We start from the raw sequence: 15062 nt of genomic DNA on the forward strand, positions 1-15062 counted from the left end.
TAAAAATCTTAATCCGGTCTTCTCCACTCTGGTCTTCTCCTCTCCGCTCTTCTGGTCTTCTCTCCGCTCTTCTTCCCTCCACTCTTCTGCTCTTTTGCCTCCTCTGGTCTTCTTCTTCCTTCGGTCCTCCTCCGACGATGTCCCAGTGATTATGCCGGTCTCCGGTCTCTGCAGCTTATTATATAGCCATTAGGGGCGTGGCCCCTCGGTGACATCACCAAGAGTTCCCCCCAACTTATGTCACGTCATCCTGATCCGACTTGCGATGCGCCTTCCATTCAAATCAATAGGCTCCCATAGGGAACCATTGATTTTGAATGGAGGCAGAAAAAACGCTGCTAAAAGCGACGTGCCCAAACGTGCAATAACGCAAATGGAAAAAGCTACTAAAAGCACGTTTTTACAGCTGCTTTTTCCTGGCGTCAAGAAACAGCTTTGGAGCTGGTTTTTATGACGCCCTGTGTGCATGAAGCCTAAAAGTTGACAGACAACCTTTATTACCAATAATATGTAATGTACTTTACAATGTTCCTGACATATATTTCAGCTTCCTGGATTTTTTCTTTCATCTGGCCTTCAGATATGAAAAGCAGGGTGATTTAACACCTATTTGGATTTATCAGCCATGGGACGAAATGAAAAGTTTGCCGTTTGCAATAAACTTTGCATAAAATGGTTGAATTTGCATTTAATTTTATGGGTCCAAAGAATGTCAGGCAAAATGGTCGGCCCTCATGCATGTTCACTTTATCAAATCTGGCCCTCTTTGAAAAAAGTTTGGACACCCCTGCCTTATACCAAGTGAATAAATTATTTAGGTCTGCCTTGTGGGAGAATCAGGGGCATCATTCAGAAAGGCTGAAGTCAGGGCTGACCCAAGACATTGTGCGGCCTGGGACCAAGAATTAAATGCTGCCCCCCCAAAAAAAAAAAAAAATCACATCTAACAAATGGCCCCCACATGCATTATTTTATAGATATATAAAATTTAGAAAATATTTTATATCCTGTTATCTTCTTCCAAAACTCACCACCGGTCTGGTCCACCAAACACCCACTGTCTGTCCTCCTGTCACTCCTGTGTCTGTCGCGCCCAATGTCCGAGAAAATTAAGCCTGCCCTGCGTGAGATGGAGTCTGCTGATGCCTGACATCTTTGCGCACACCACGATCACGTGAGGGACAGTCACCAGAGGAGATGCTTCGCCTCCTCATACTCATCAGTTTGCACTATGGGTGGCAGTATGAGATGGGGAAATGCCACCCGTAAAACGCTGCAAACTGATGACAAACAAAACTGCTGGAAAAAAAATCTTGGGAGTCAATTTGCTAACCCTCTCCAAGTGCCGACCCAGCGGGACCCATGGTATGGCCGACCCTGGCTGAAGTGTATTCACTGAAGACCGAAACTTAACGATCAGCAGTCTTTGATTGCTCAGTTCTCAGTCTAGAAGAGGTGGGGGACAGATACAGCCAGGATCGGTGCTGCAGCCATCTAGGTGAGTATGATTTTCTGTTTTTTATTTCTACACTTCTCTTTTACTTGACTTGGAATCTAAACAAGTAATGAATTGGGATATCATGGTCATTAGCAGAATGGTATTTAGGCCCAATGCTGCCATAAGCACACCTAACCCCCTTTCTGCTACCGCCTCTCGACCTTTTAAGAAATTCTAGATGCCGGGAGGTGGAAGCAGGCATTCAGGTCATGTGACCGCTGTAAGTGGCTGTCACAGCGGTCACATGATCGGAAAGCTTCTGATCTCAAGTATGTATTGGGAGCTTTTTCGTCCCCTTCCGGTGACTGTGCTCCACGCAGGGCACGCGCTTTCAGCAGAACTTTGTGTTTACACAGGGCCGCATATATAAGGCCTCTCGGCCTTAAAGCCCACCCGCCAAGAGGCCGCATATATGCAAACGGCCGGCAGGAAGAGGTTAAGTAATACAGCCCACTTCTTACAGAAGAAAATGACTAACTATTTCTTCTTTTGTTTATTATAATTATTGTAACGATAAATAATAACCGTTTTACCTTACCCTCACCTTGACAATTTTTGATTTTGATAAGAAAAAAAAACAATAAAGACAATTAATAAAATCATTTCAAGTAACATGGTGCATATGGTTGTTAAACCAAAATCTAAAGCAGGGAAGGTGTACGATCCCAAACTTCAACTGTCGAATGATTGTTGTTGCCAGTTGCAGCATTTCAGATGCCATTGACCACTGGGGATTTCTCACATGACGCCTAGAGAGTTTAAAGAGAGTGGTGCAAAAATGTTTACTAAATGGTAGCTCTGTGGTGGAAACACCTTGCTAAAAGAGAGCTCACAGGAGAATAGCCAGATGTGTTCAAACTAAAAGAAAATCTACTCAACCTGGTAAAATAAGCACGCTTCACATTTTAATGACAGCTTCAAGGGGCCACTTTAAAACCCTTTATAAGGTTTTATTTCTGGAGGAGCAACCAGCAATCTAGCTCTATATTTCAAATCTATTGTTTGGATATATCTGAGCGCTATACTCATGTTTACGATATTACTACCATATACCATATTATAGCTGTGCACAGCCATTCCTGTCTGCACCTGGGCTGCCTGGTGCGGAAATATGCCAGCGATTATGTTGAACAAGCTTAGATGCCCATGTGTAAGGGCCCTTATATGGCATCTTATTAGCACAGTGCACCATGCAGGCATCAGTCGCAGAACCCTACTGACTGGGAGCTTAGGTGGCCCTCATTGTCCCACTATTCAAATGTCTTCATCTCTATAAGCCACTGAGGCATCCTGTTGGACCCAAGGACAATTAGGGTTGTGCCAAAGTTCAGTGCTTATCGCTAAAAAAGGCTCTGCAGACTGTACAGTGGATAAATGTTACTGAAATGTTTCCGATGTTGCAGTGCTAGGAGTGAGACTCCCTATTCATCAAATAGTGCAGTTATCCCCTTCACCTTAAACATGAATGGCACCTCATCAGACTAAAAGACTTCAGGAAATCAGATGTCAATATGCACACAATGTACAGTGCTGTGAAAAAGTGTTTGCCCGCTTCCTAATTTTTTTGGATAACCTAAGTGCGCTTGAGGTCACAAACTGATGGCCGGACATTCTCCTTCAGGATTTTCTAGTAGACCGTAGAATTCACAGTTCCATCAATATAAACGCAAGTCATTCAGATCCTGAAACTTCAAAGCAGCCCCAGACCATCGCACAACCACCACCACGTTTGACTGTTTTTTAAGAAATGCTGTGTTAGTTTTATGCCAGATATAACATGACGCACACCTTCCAGAAAGTTCAACTTTTGTCTCATTAGTCCACAGAATATTTGCCAAAAAGTCTTGAGGATAATCAAGATTTTTTGGTAAAAGTGAGATGAGGTGTTCTTTTTGGTGAGCAGAGGCTTTCGCCTTGGAACTGTCTCATGGATTCCATTTTCTGCCCAGTCTCTTTCTTATTTTTGAAGCATGAACACTGACCTTAACTGAGGCAAGTGAGGCCTGCAGTTCTTTGGATGTTGTTCTGGGTTCTTTTATGACCTCCTGGATGAGTCGTTGTTGTGCTCTTGGAGTAATTTTAGTAGGCCGGCCACTCCTGAGAAGGTTCACCACTGTTCCAAGATCTCTCTATTTGTGGATAATGGCTCTCACTGTGGTTCCCTGGAGTCCCAAAGCCTTAGAAATGGCTTTGCAACCCTTTCCAGACTTATACATGTCAATTACTTTGTTTCTCATCTTAGCTTGAATTTCTTTAGATCGCAGCATGATGTGTTGCTTTTTGAGCTCTTTTAGCTTGCTTCACTTTGTCAGATAGCTTCTATATAAGTGATTTCTTGATTCGACAGGTCTGGCAGTAAGCAGGCCTGGGTGTGGCAAGTAAAATTGAACTAATCTTTCCAAAAAATGTGGTTATTCACAGTTCATTTATGATTTAGCAAGGTTATCTTTGTGTAATATTAAAATTTTTTGATGATCCAAATAATTTAGGTGTGACACATATGCAAAAAAATAAAAAATCAGGGAGGAGGAAAATACTTTTTCACAGCACTGTATATGATAATAATCCAAACAGCTGGAAAGGCCTGCCAGGAGAGAAACTCCATGTGATCTAACCACCACCACCAAATTTGAATACCTACTCATCAGATGACAGGACCCCCAGATGATCAGAGGTCAATATTAGCAAATCAGTAAGTGTCATCTGACATAATTGTCTTGGGTAGCAATATTTACCCACAATCATCTGTAAACTTTTTGTCTCTAAAATATTTTATCAGTTTAAAGGAACTTTGGCAGCTCAAGCAAAGCACGCATTAAACGCTTACACTCTTACAGTGGTACTAAACACACACTGTTAAATTTTCATTGTGCCTTCTATTTCTGTATGTGGATGATGGCACTGTAATTATTTTATTAATAAAAAAAAAAACACATCTAAGTTCCTTTTTTCTAATTGATATACAGCTGTCACATGACCCAAATCTTTCCTTGCCTGGTCTGTAGGGAAACAGCAGGAGGAGCTTCTAGTCCTCTGCTGCTGGCCACATGTTAAAAAAAAAAACCTTTAGAATACAGAGTAAAAAAAAAAAACTGTAATATCAATAAACTGTTTTAAATTGGCACACAAATATATATACTGAACAAAATTATAAACGCAACACTTGTTTTTGCCCCCATTTTTCATGAGCTGAACTCAAAGATCTAAGAAAACCCGGATTCATCCATGAAGAGAACACCTCTCCAAAGTGCTAGACGCCATTGAATGTGAGTATTTGCCCACTCAAGTCAGTTACCACAAAGAAATGCAGTCAGGTCGAGACCCCGATGAGGACAACGAGCATGCAGATGAGCTTCCCTGAGACGGTTTCGGACAGTTTATGCAGAAATTCTTTGGTTATGCAAACCGATCGTTGCAGCAGCTGTCCAGGTGGCTGGTCTCAGACAAACTTGGAGGTGAAAATGCTGGATGTGGAGGTCCTGGGCCGGTGTGGTTACACGTGGTCTGGGACTGTGAGGCCGGTTGAATGTACTGACAAATTCTCTGAAATGCCTTTGGAGATGGCTTATGGTAGAGAAATGAACATTAAATTTAGGGGCAACAGCTCTGGTGGACATTCCTGCAGTCAGCATGCCAATTGCATACTCCCTCAAAACTTGCGACATCTGTGGCATTGTGCTGTGTGATAAAACTGCACATTTTAGAGTGCCCTTTATTGTGGCCAGCCTAAGGCACACCTGTACAATAATCATGCTGTCTAATTAGCATCTTGATATGCCAAACCTGTGAGGTGGATGGATTATCTCGGCAAAGGAGAAGTGCTCACTAACACAGATTTAGACACAGTGGCGTAGCGTGGGTTGTCAGCACCCGGGGCAAGGCAAGTAATTTGCGCCCCCTAGCCCCGGGATTTTAGCACTCGAGTCTCTTCCACTAGATTAGTTAAAGAAACCCTTACCCCCTAAGCACATGTATTGTTTATTATGAAAATACTGATTTAATTAAAGTAAAATGCATCTAAATACAAGTTTGAATGACCAACGTGCCCCCTCTCAATGCAGAATGACCAGCGTGCCCCCTTTCAATGCAGAATGACCAGCGTGCCCCCTTTCAATGCAGAATGACCAGCGTGCCCCCTTTCAATGCAGAGAGACCAGCGTGCCCCCCTTTAAATGCAGAGAGACCAGCGTGCCCCATTTCAATGCAGAGAGACCAACATGCTTCCATTCAATGCAGAGAGACCAGCGTGCCCCCTTTCAATGCAGAGTGACAAGTGTGCCCCCATTCAATGCAGAGAGACCAGCGTGCCCCCTTTCAATGCAGAGTGACCAGCGTGCCCCCTTCCAATGCAAAGAGACCAGCATGCCCCCTTTCCATGCAGAGTGACCAGCATGCCCCCTTTCAATGCAGAATGACCAGCATGCCCCCTTTCAATGCAGAATGACCAGCATGCCCCCTTTCAATGCAGAGAGACCAGCATACCCCCTTCAATGCAGAGAGACTTACCTGCAGCAGGCGCTTCTCCTCAGTTTCCCGCGTCTCCTCGAGTCCTCCCGCCCCCTCCTCGGCCAATGGCATGTGTTTGCCTTTCGGCCAATCAGGAAGCGGGTCTCAGACCCGCTTCCTGATTGGCCAGGAGGAGGATCTGTGTGACAATAGCGAATTTTCATTCGCTATTGTCACACAATAGGTGGGCTCGGGTGCAGTGCTCTGCGCCCCGGGTCCACCCTTTTTTTGAAGCCTATTAGAGCCTGGCTCTAATCAGGTGATTAAAAAAAAAACACTCTGTGACAGCGCCAGGCTGCTGACTCACTCGCTGCTAAACTGACTGAGCAGTGAGGAGAGGCAGCATAGGCGGGGCTTGGCTTGGAACGCCACCCCACCCTACACCAATGGACAGGTGAGGCACAGTCCAGCCCCGCCCCGCCATTTTCAGCCATAGGGCGGCCGCGCTGGACATCTCCCAGCCTAAAGATGGAGGCAGCCGCAGACAGTGTGTGAACTATGTATGTCAGAGTCAGACAGACAGACACTGTGGATGCGCCCCCCCCCAGATTTTGCACCCGGTGCGGCTGGCCCCCCCTGCACCCCCCACGCTACGCCACTGTTTAGACAGATTTGTGAACAATATTTGTTTTAGATCTTTGAGTCCAGGTCATGAAAAATGGTGGCAAAAATAAAAATGTTGCGTTTATAATTTTGTTCAGTGTATATTAGAAATCAAATATTTATTATTTTTGGTAATAAAGTGATGTGGGAGGATTTCTGCCAGTCACAGGCCGTGTCATGCCTCTCCAGCCTGTGTCTCAGAATAAAATGGAGATAAAGCCCCCATTAATCACCCACATTGTGATTAACTGGTTAGTGGGCATGGAGGAGGAGGGATGGAGTGGGCTGTCATTTACCACTGTGTATATGTCCACATGTGTGACTCTATATTTACATTGGCTGCTCAGATGTGATAGGGAGGAAATGCTCAGCATAGAAACTCACTGAAAACTGAGCATATGCAGAGTTGCCACCAGGGCTGCAAAATTCCTAGCTGAATAGGGGACTTAAACAGAAGGTGGAGATAGATAGCAGCATGATCAACCAGGTTTTTTGCAGAATGCAGAAAACAAATCTCATTGTCACTGAGTAAGTATGAACAGCATGTAATACACCATTTATTGATGTTTTTTTATGATGTGGGTTTAGTGACACTTTAAGGAAGTTTGCCTATAGTTGCATATGTGCATGATAAGATCATGAGAAAAGTCGATTCTTACTTTTTACGTAGAGGTGTACCTTGAGACCAGACCAACCTCTATATTCTGTTTGAAATAGATATAAATCCATATGTTGTAACTCATTTAACCTTTCTATGTATTTATAAATTGCCAATTCCAGTGGCCTGCAAAAAATAAACTTTGATATGTAAATTTGCCATGTAATAGGGACTCACGGAATTTAAAGTGCCCTGATCCATTGAAGCTCTAAATCCAGCCCCATTTGCACCCGTTACTTACATAAATGCAAATTTCACGACCTGCAGTACAAATATCCACATATGCAACACTTAATAACATCTGAACGTAATTTCTATAAAACTATATTACTCAACTCATAAGGTAGCTACCTTTTTATGTAACAAAAATCATACACCTGCTGTTGTGGATATAAATATGAGGAATTATGGTGTATGTAAACTCAATGCACACAAAATCCCTGAAGGATTATAAAGGCTAAAGGTTTTTGCTATTTATATTAGCCAAACTATATTCCTAGATGAAAGCATGCACATATATTATCATGTGAACTGATGCAAGAAGGAACAATACATCAACAGAGAGTGACTAGCAACAAAAACCAAGAAACGTTAAGCTGAGTCATTCCATCTGTCTGAGCTTCGACCTATCCAATGGAAAAACAAGGATTTTCTGGTGCCTGTAGAATGTATTTGTACCCTAATGCTCCTGTGTTTTCCTTCCCTTACTTTCTTCCATTGACATGGTATATTTTACATGACAGGTTATTACTTATGCTGTGAGTGCTAAGGCTCACATACGTTATCCTATTCTACATATTCTGTATAAGAAGATTTGAAATAAAACAGTGCATACTACAGTTGTAGAAACACAATCAGTAATTAAAAAAACATACTACATTACCATTGTATTAATATATATGTGATAAAGTAAAAATAGCAAGATTACATTCTGCTGCCTTCCACCTTCGCAAACAAACACTGATCATTTTTTCTCAACACAAAATAGCATCCATAATTGGTCCCAGTGTGTGACAGTCACTAACATCCAACGTGTCTTAATAAACAAGTAGTGGTTTTGTGTTATGTTGTCTATTGTTATGGTTTTATTAGTTGTTGCTTATTGCTATCTTTAACTTTTTTCATTTACAAATTAAAGAAAGGAGAGCAGTATTACTGACTGCACCATTTTCTAGCATAGTTTAGGAATTTACGAATTAAATTCTAGCATTTGATTCATTGCTATAGGTAATATCCCTATCCTCCCTTCCCTACATTAAATATTTAGAGCTTTGTATTTATTATTAAATCATGAAATACATATTTTAATGCTATTAGTGTAAGTGCCTGTTTTGACTGAGTTCAGCATTTAACTCCTACTAGGAGTGGGGATGGGGGAACTAGAGGCCAATCTGGAAATCAGATGAGCTGCATGCCTATAGCCTGAAAAGGAGCATCTCAGGCCGGGTTCACACTGGTACGACACGACTGTTGTGTAACTGTCGATCCGACTTTGCCGTGCAACATCAGTCCTACTTACAGTATATCCGAATTGAATGAACAGGATATGATTTTGCTCTAACTTTGAGATAGTCCGGCTTGTCTTTTGACCAATCAAAACAATATCAGTGTGATTAAAATTTATTTTCTTGCTGCTGTAATCACCATGTCGGATGTCACAAGCCTAGCTGGCTAGGACGAGGATCCGACTTTGATCCAACTTCAATGATATTGAATGGGCTGAAAACAGAACAAAGTCAGACCAAAGTAGTGCAGGAACCTTTTTCAAAGTCGGACCGACTTGTGTCGGACCAGTTAAGATGGCTCTCATAGGGAACCATTTATTTGTACACGTCATGTGACATGTGCTCCCAAAGTCAGAGCATATGTCGCACCAGTGTGAACCAGGCCTAAAAGGGAGAGTGAACAGAGGGATACACTTCATCAGTCTTGTGCTAATTCTTTATTGTCCAAACAGCAGGGTAGCGTCCATAACCTATTTAAATCTCACAACTGAATTGATAGAATAACAAATCCATTAGCAGGCCAATAAGTTCCCACTTTTTCTATTTGTGTATTTATATGTTTGCCTTGAGTTCAACTTTTAAGCTTTTGAAATCAGCTTCTTGTAAACTCCTGTAGAGTAGCTCTCACATTAGGAAAGAAGCATTGGTACCCTGAGCTAATCAGGCCATGCTGCATGCACACATCCCAACAAGGAACATGCTCACAAGAGTAGAGAGATGAGCACATTAGTCTAATTTTCATTGCCCAGTTTGGGCTGGGAGCAGTGACAGAACTGTGCTCTGTTTCCTAAAGTGAAACTTGACCTGAAAAGGCAAGTTCCACTTTTTCTCCCCATCCCCCCGGCACTTTTGGAGGTTTCTTTTTTAGGGAGCGGGCACCTACTTTTGGCAGGTACCCACTTCCGCCCGGAACTCCTAGGTGGACCAAGAAGAAATTCGGTCCCCTCTCTGCCCGCAACCTCCTGGGTAATGTCACTGATACAAGGAGGCTGTAAAGCCACAGGAAGTCATAGCCGGATTCCCACATCCAAGATGGTGGTGCAAGGAACCCAAAGACTGGCAAAGCACTGGTTCAGGCAAGGACAGCACTTGATCCCTGGACTGGTATTTGCATGTTTATCAAAAATCAGCAGCTGCAGTATTTGTTGCTGACTTTAAGTTTTTATTCTAGATCGAAGATCCTCTAACTGCAGTAATAAAAAAAAGTGATATGACCGAACTGGCTATGCCTAGCAAGACTGTAAATCTTAGGACTGCCTGGACAAAATATAATAGATCCTAAAACAGTTCCAGTATTTATTTCAAGCGGTTTGCCTAAAATTCATTTTTATCTAATATTAAAGTTTAGTTCTGTACTGTTCACACATTTTAACCTGTTTTGCTTTTGCAAAGTCATGGCTGCAATATCCCAGCTGGAACAAGAAATGATGACCAAGGCACGACGCCAGATTCCACAGTGCCAGGATCCTGTGGAGAAGCTAAGACTACAGTGTCTTGCAAGAGGAGCATCTGGAATTAAAGGCTTGGGAAGGTAAACAGACAACTTTTTACAAACATATTAACATTTATTATCTTTCCAACTGTTTTTCCTGTTCCTGTATTCTGAAAAAAATCGAATTTATAGTGATAGTGTATTAAAATAGAACTATAGGAAAACTTTTTGAGCAAGGGAGGGTTGTAACCCCTGTAAGGTTTATTTTTGCCCTCTTTGTCCCATTGTGGAAATTTACATTCACCTCCTGTCCCATAGCCAAAACAGGAAGTGAGAGGAAATTCCTGCAAATTAAGGCAATCTCTTGGGAACCCCCAGGTCACCAGAACTAGTTTACCCTTTGGAAGGCAACCCAAAGTTTGGGTTATTCTTTTACTTTCAATGATAACAGTAAAAAGGACAAATTGAGAAGGTGAATACTGGGGATACAGCAATAAAAACTGACATGTACAAATCCCTCACCACTTTATCCAAAACTTAAAAAACAAACAATTTTGGCCTGTAGTTATACTTTAAATTGAAAGCACAAAGAGGCATTTCATCCTGTTACTGCTTTCTTTATTTAAAATAAGTTTGGGTTGGTCAAAGGTAATTGTGATGACCTGGCGTAATCCTCACATTCTCTTATGGGCCCCTGTGCAGCCTTTTAAATAACAGGTTTATGCTGTATCTAGGGCCCTTACTTCACTCAAAGTTGAAATGAAGCCCTTGGACATTAGATTGTCACATGAATGAGCCTCAGTGAGCAGAAGAGGCTCTTGAATGTCACTGGTAGAAATTGGGAAGTCAGATCTAGTGTCTGGAGTTGAAGCTCAATCTTAACAAGAAGGGTGGTCCCCTTCCTGTATACAGGGCAATACATAGGCAGAGTCTCATGAAAGCAGCCACATACACAAAATGATCAGCAGCATGATCAATGAGGTGATCTGATGTCATCCCTCAAAATAGTCCCCTGTTCAGTTACAAAAAAAGGCTCCAGATTACCCAATTAGTATACAGAAAAGAAAATCACACATATCTAAATATGCATGCATTTTTATGATCACGGAAATATTTTATGCACTTGGATCTGTTTATGGCTAAAATTGAAATTTGACTGTAAGGTGAAGTGCAAGGTTAAATTAATACTACACTATAAACAGGAGGAAAGACACTTTGTTGTAAAATGACATCACTGGTCACATGACTATTTACCAACAGATCAACCCTTGATTACCCTTGATCACAGAAACCACACATGCAGCATGTGTGCGGGGGTAATAAAGTTTTACTAAAGTTTAACCAAATCTTTTGAAATAAGGAAATACAAGAAATATTAAATTACCTGTACCTTTGGAAAACAGCATTTTACTCAAACAACTAGAAAATTAGAGCTACTGTATGATCTAGCCAAAATTTTTATAGTCATCCTGCTCCATTAATATGTTGGTTCAGCTAGAAAGGTAATAGAGCAGGCTAAACATACTGAGGGATGGTAGTCAAAATGGAATTTAATAGTTAATTAAGTTAACATGGATAATTAACAATTTAACTCCCAACAACAGTTTTAAAGCAGCACTGGGATATCACATGGCCATTATTCTGTTCATTGTCAAAATAGAAAACATCGAGTTGAACATTGACCTTGGACTTTACCACTTTTTTTAAGTTACAAAGAAATCACACATTTATGATATCCAGAAAAAACGACTGTTAATATTTATTTATTTATTTATTTTTTTGTGGTATATTTCTGGGATCTGGTTTTATTGCTTTGGGAAAGACAAACATGAAAGATTTTTTTTCTTTTTAATTATGGGGAGATATAAATGTATGTATCCAAAATGTATCAAAATCAGTATGAAACCAATTGGATATATCAGACACCTTCCAATTCCTTTACATACTGTTATTAGTGTTATTAGTTTAAAAATCTTGCTGTTGTCCAGGACACATCACACTGTGTAAAAATGAGAATTTACTGCTATCTAAGTTTTCTTTTTTATTGATCCATTGCAGCCTGATCTGGCAGGACTCCAACAATCCCTCTGAATGGAGCTTCAGTATCTTGGCAATCATTCTGTGTCCTGCAAACTCTGTCTCTCTGCATTTTCAGTTGTTCTGCATGCTATTCTTTTTTGTAATCTGCAGTGCGGATGGGACAGGAATGTGAATGATTTCTTTCTGAATGATCTGCATAATTAGACTGTAGCTAGTATCCAATGGAGAGAGTTGTTGAATGGCAGGCTTGGTATTAGTTTTTTAAAAACACCAGGTTACTGGTGCTCAGGACCAGTAAAAAGAACGTGGCCTATCAAAACTGTAAGAGGAACTCCAGCTTTAAATTTTTTTTTGCCTGTTTGGATACAATAAAGAAGATTTAGAACCTATTGCAGGTTTTAATTTTCATTCGTGTTCCCATTGTGGAAATAATGCCATACCTCCAGTCCAGGAGAAACAACAAGTATGAGGAAATCTCTTCAAAATAAAAGGAAAGCCTACCTTTGACAATTGTCACTGGAATGGATGTGCCCAATTGGAAGGTTTCCTATCTGCACCTGTTCCTGTCACAACTGTAGAATTTTAGATTTCCCTTCACTATCTATCCTGGAATCAGTGTTCACCAGGACAGAAAAGCAGAGTGAAAGCCCAAATTAGGGACAGAGCAATAAACGCTACCAAAGGTTATAATCCTCCACTCTATCCAAGTCTTAAAAAAGGTTTGGGCTGCAGTTGGACTTAAAAGCTTTAAACGTAATACCCCTGTAGTGCCCTCTCAGTTAGGCTGCTGGGTAAATTTCGTTTTTGGCTTCACTGCAGTGAGTACGGTGGTTGTTGATTGCTTTGGTCTGATCAAGATCCCTCGCCCCCCCCCCCTTCCCCAATAGACTTCATCAGGGTTTGCCACAATTTTGATTACTTTGAACAAGATATGCAAAACTGAAACCATACACACTTTTGCTCCTCCCTAATAATGGGAAACTTCTCCTTTACCTTTTAGCTTTAAAGAACCTTTAAAGAAATATACATTACATTTTGCTTTTTAATAACACAGGGCTTTCCGAATAATGGATGATAACTATAGTAACTCTTTGGACCTAGAAGAATTCTCTAAAGGGCTGCAGAACTATGGACTTTCCCTTCGGCCAGAAGAAGTACAAGCTATTTTTCAAAGATTTGACGGAAATGGAAATGGAACCATTAATTTTGATGAGTTCTTGAACACAGTCAGGGTAAGTGTATTCCTTGTACAGTGTTTTGCATACATTTTCTGTTTGTACTATATTCTAGACTAAAAAAATAAAATGTTTGATTTTTTCCTTATAGTAAAGCATTAAATATGTTATATTAAAGTGTTACTAAACCCACAACAGTAAAATCTGTCTGTTTATGCATGCAGCACCCTCCTAGGTAGGTGCTAGAGAGAGAGAGAGTATAGCTTTGAATCCTTTCCGCATACCAGAAGAATTGCAAGTAAATCTATATTGTTCTCTGCCTATCAGAGAGCAGGATCTGCTAGTGAGGTCTGCTCAATGTGTTCAGATGCAACTCAGTCTGTCTGAAGAGTGTTTCACATTGGCCCAATAGGGAGGCATATTGGACAGTGGGAGGAAACCTGACAAATGAGTGCACAGGCATTTGGTACAGCCCTGGTGATTTGGCAGAGGAGAATGCCTCGGTGCACACTGGGATACTGTATAAATGCCAGGAACATATGTGCTCAGGGTCTTTCAGCTGGAGAGTGGAGTCCCTGAGGGAGGGGACGGCTGCCTCCTTCTCTGTAGAGGTGCCATGCGGCCTCAGGTAGTCGATCTGAGGGCCTAAAGAGCTAGAGAGGAACTGAACCCGGAGGTCCTGTAAAGCACACTAGGAGGGTAGACACTGGAAGGATCTGACTCTGCAGTACAGTAAGTACAGATCTGTGTCAAGGGGCCTGACCTGAGGGGGGCCACCATTGCAGCTAGAAGAGTTAGTGAACGGGTGTCAATAAATGGGATGCTAGAGAGTATTCCGAAGATAAAGTAGATCACCAAGGCTATTGCTGGAGAAAGAGCAAGGAGACAACCCTTTCCATACATGTGGCAGTAGGGTTTAAGCAGTGAGGCCAAGTAAGAGTTGTCCTTATCCAATGTATATAGTTCCAGTCGGAGTATCCCATTATTCCCTTCTCCCATCTAAGTTCCACAATAAATACTAAAAACCAACACCCCTGGACTGTTTATTGAGCAACAAGCCATTGGGAGTAAGGATGAATGTGTGAACTGTACCCTAAGTGACTGCTGGTAATCAGAGGAGGCCCAACAAGTCATCAGACAGCAAGCCCTACGGGGACAGTGTTACATGCAGAATAGCATGCTTGTTATACTCACTGTGGAAGTGATTAATCCTCTGCATTATGTAAAAAGGCTCTTTGATCCTGTATGCACAGATCCTCCCCCTCCTGCACGTTTACTCGGGACAAGTTCAAATAAGACACAGTGAGTGTAGTACGGCTGCCATGCTCAGTTTGGTCTCTATTGCTGGAGAGAACATTTCCTGTTTGAGCTGAGCTATTCAGGTCACATGGTATTGACATTACCAATGTAGGCATGTAAACAGATCCTAAATGACAGCCCAGTCCCTCCCTCCCCCTCCATGCCCAGTAACTAAAAAAGAACACAGTGGGTGGGATGTCACATCTTGACTAATGGATGATCCACCTCCCTTAAAAGCATGAGGACACAGACTATATTGGATTTCAAGATGCAGCGATTCCCATAAATGAGATAACACCACTGGTCATAGGTCATAGATATGTCTAAAGTTTTACAAAATACTGTA

General features: G+C 41.6%; 1 pseudogene across 1 annotated transcript in view; it reads left to right on the top strand.

Annotated features, from left to right (window-relative positions):
* Nucleotides 1-15062, top strand: part of LOC309544636 (calcyphosin-like protein) — a 37168-nt pseudogene that overhangs the window by 3004 nt on the left and 19102 nt on the right. The window contains exons 2-3 of the transcript XR_014226141.1: nucleotides 10163-10301; nucleotides 13297-13474. The product of XR_014226141.1 is annotated as a calcyphosin-like protein (transcript). The remainder of the gene's footprint in view (nucleotides 1-10162; nucleotides 10302-13296; nucleotides 13475-15062) is intronic.

Source organism: Pelophylax lessonae (assembly GCF_965119305.1).
Source record: "Pelophylax lessonae genome assembly, chromosome: 1".
NCBI lineage: Eukaryota > Metazoa > Chordata > Amphibia > Anura > Ranidae > Pelophylax > Pelophylax lessonae.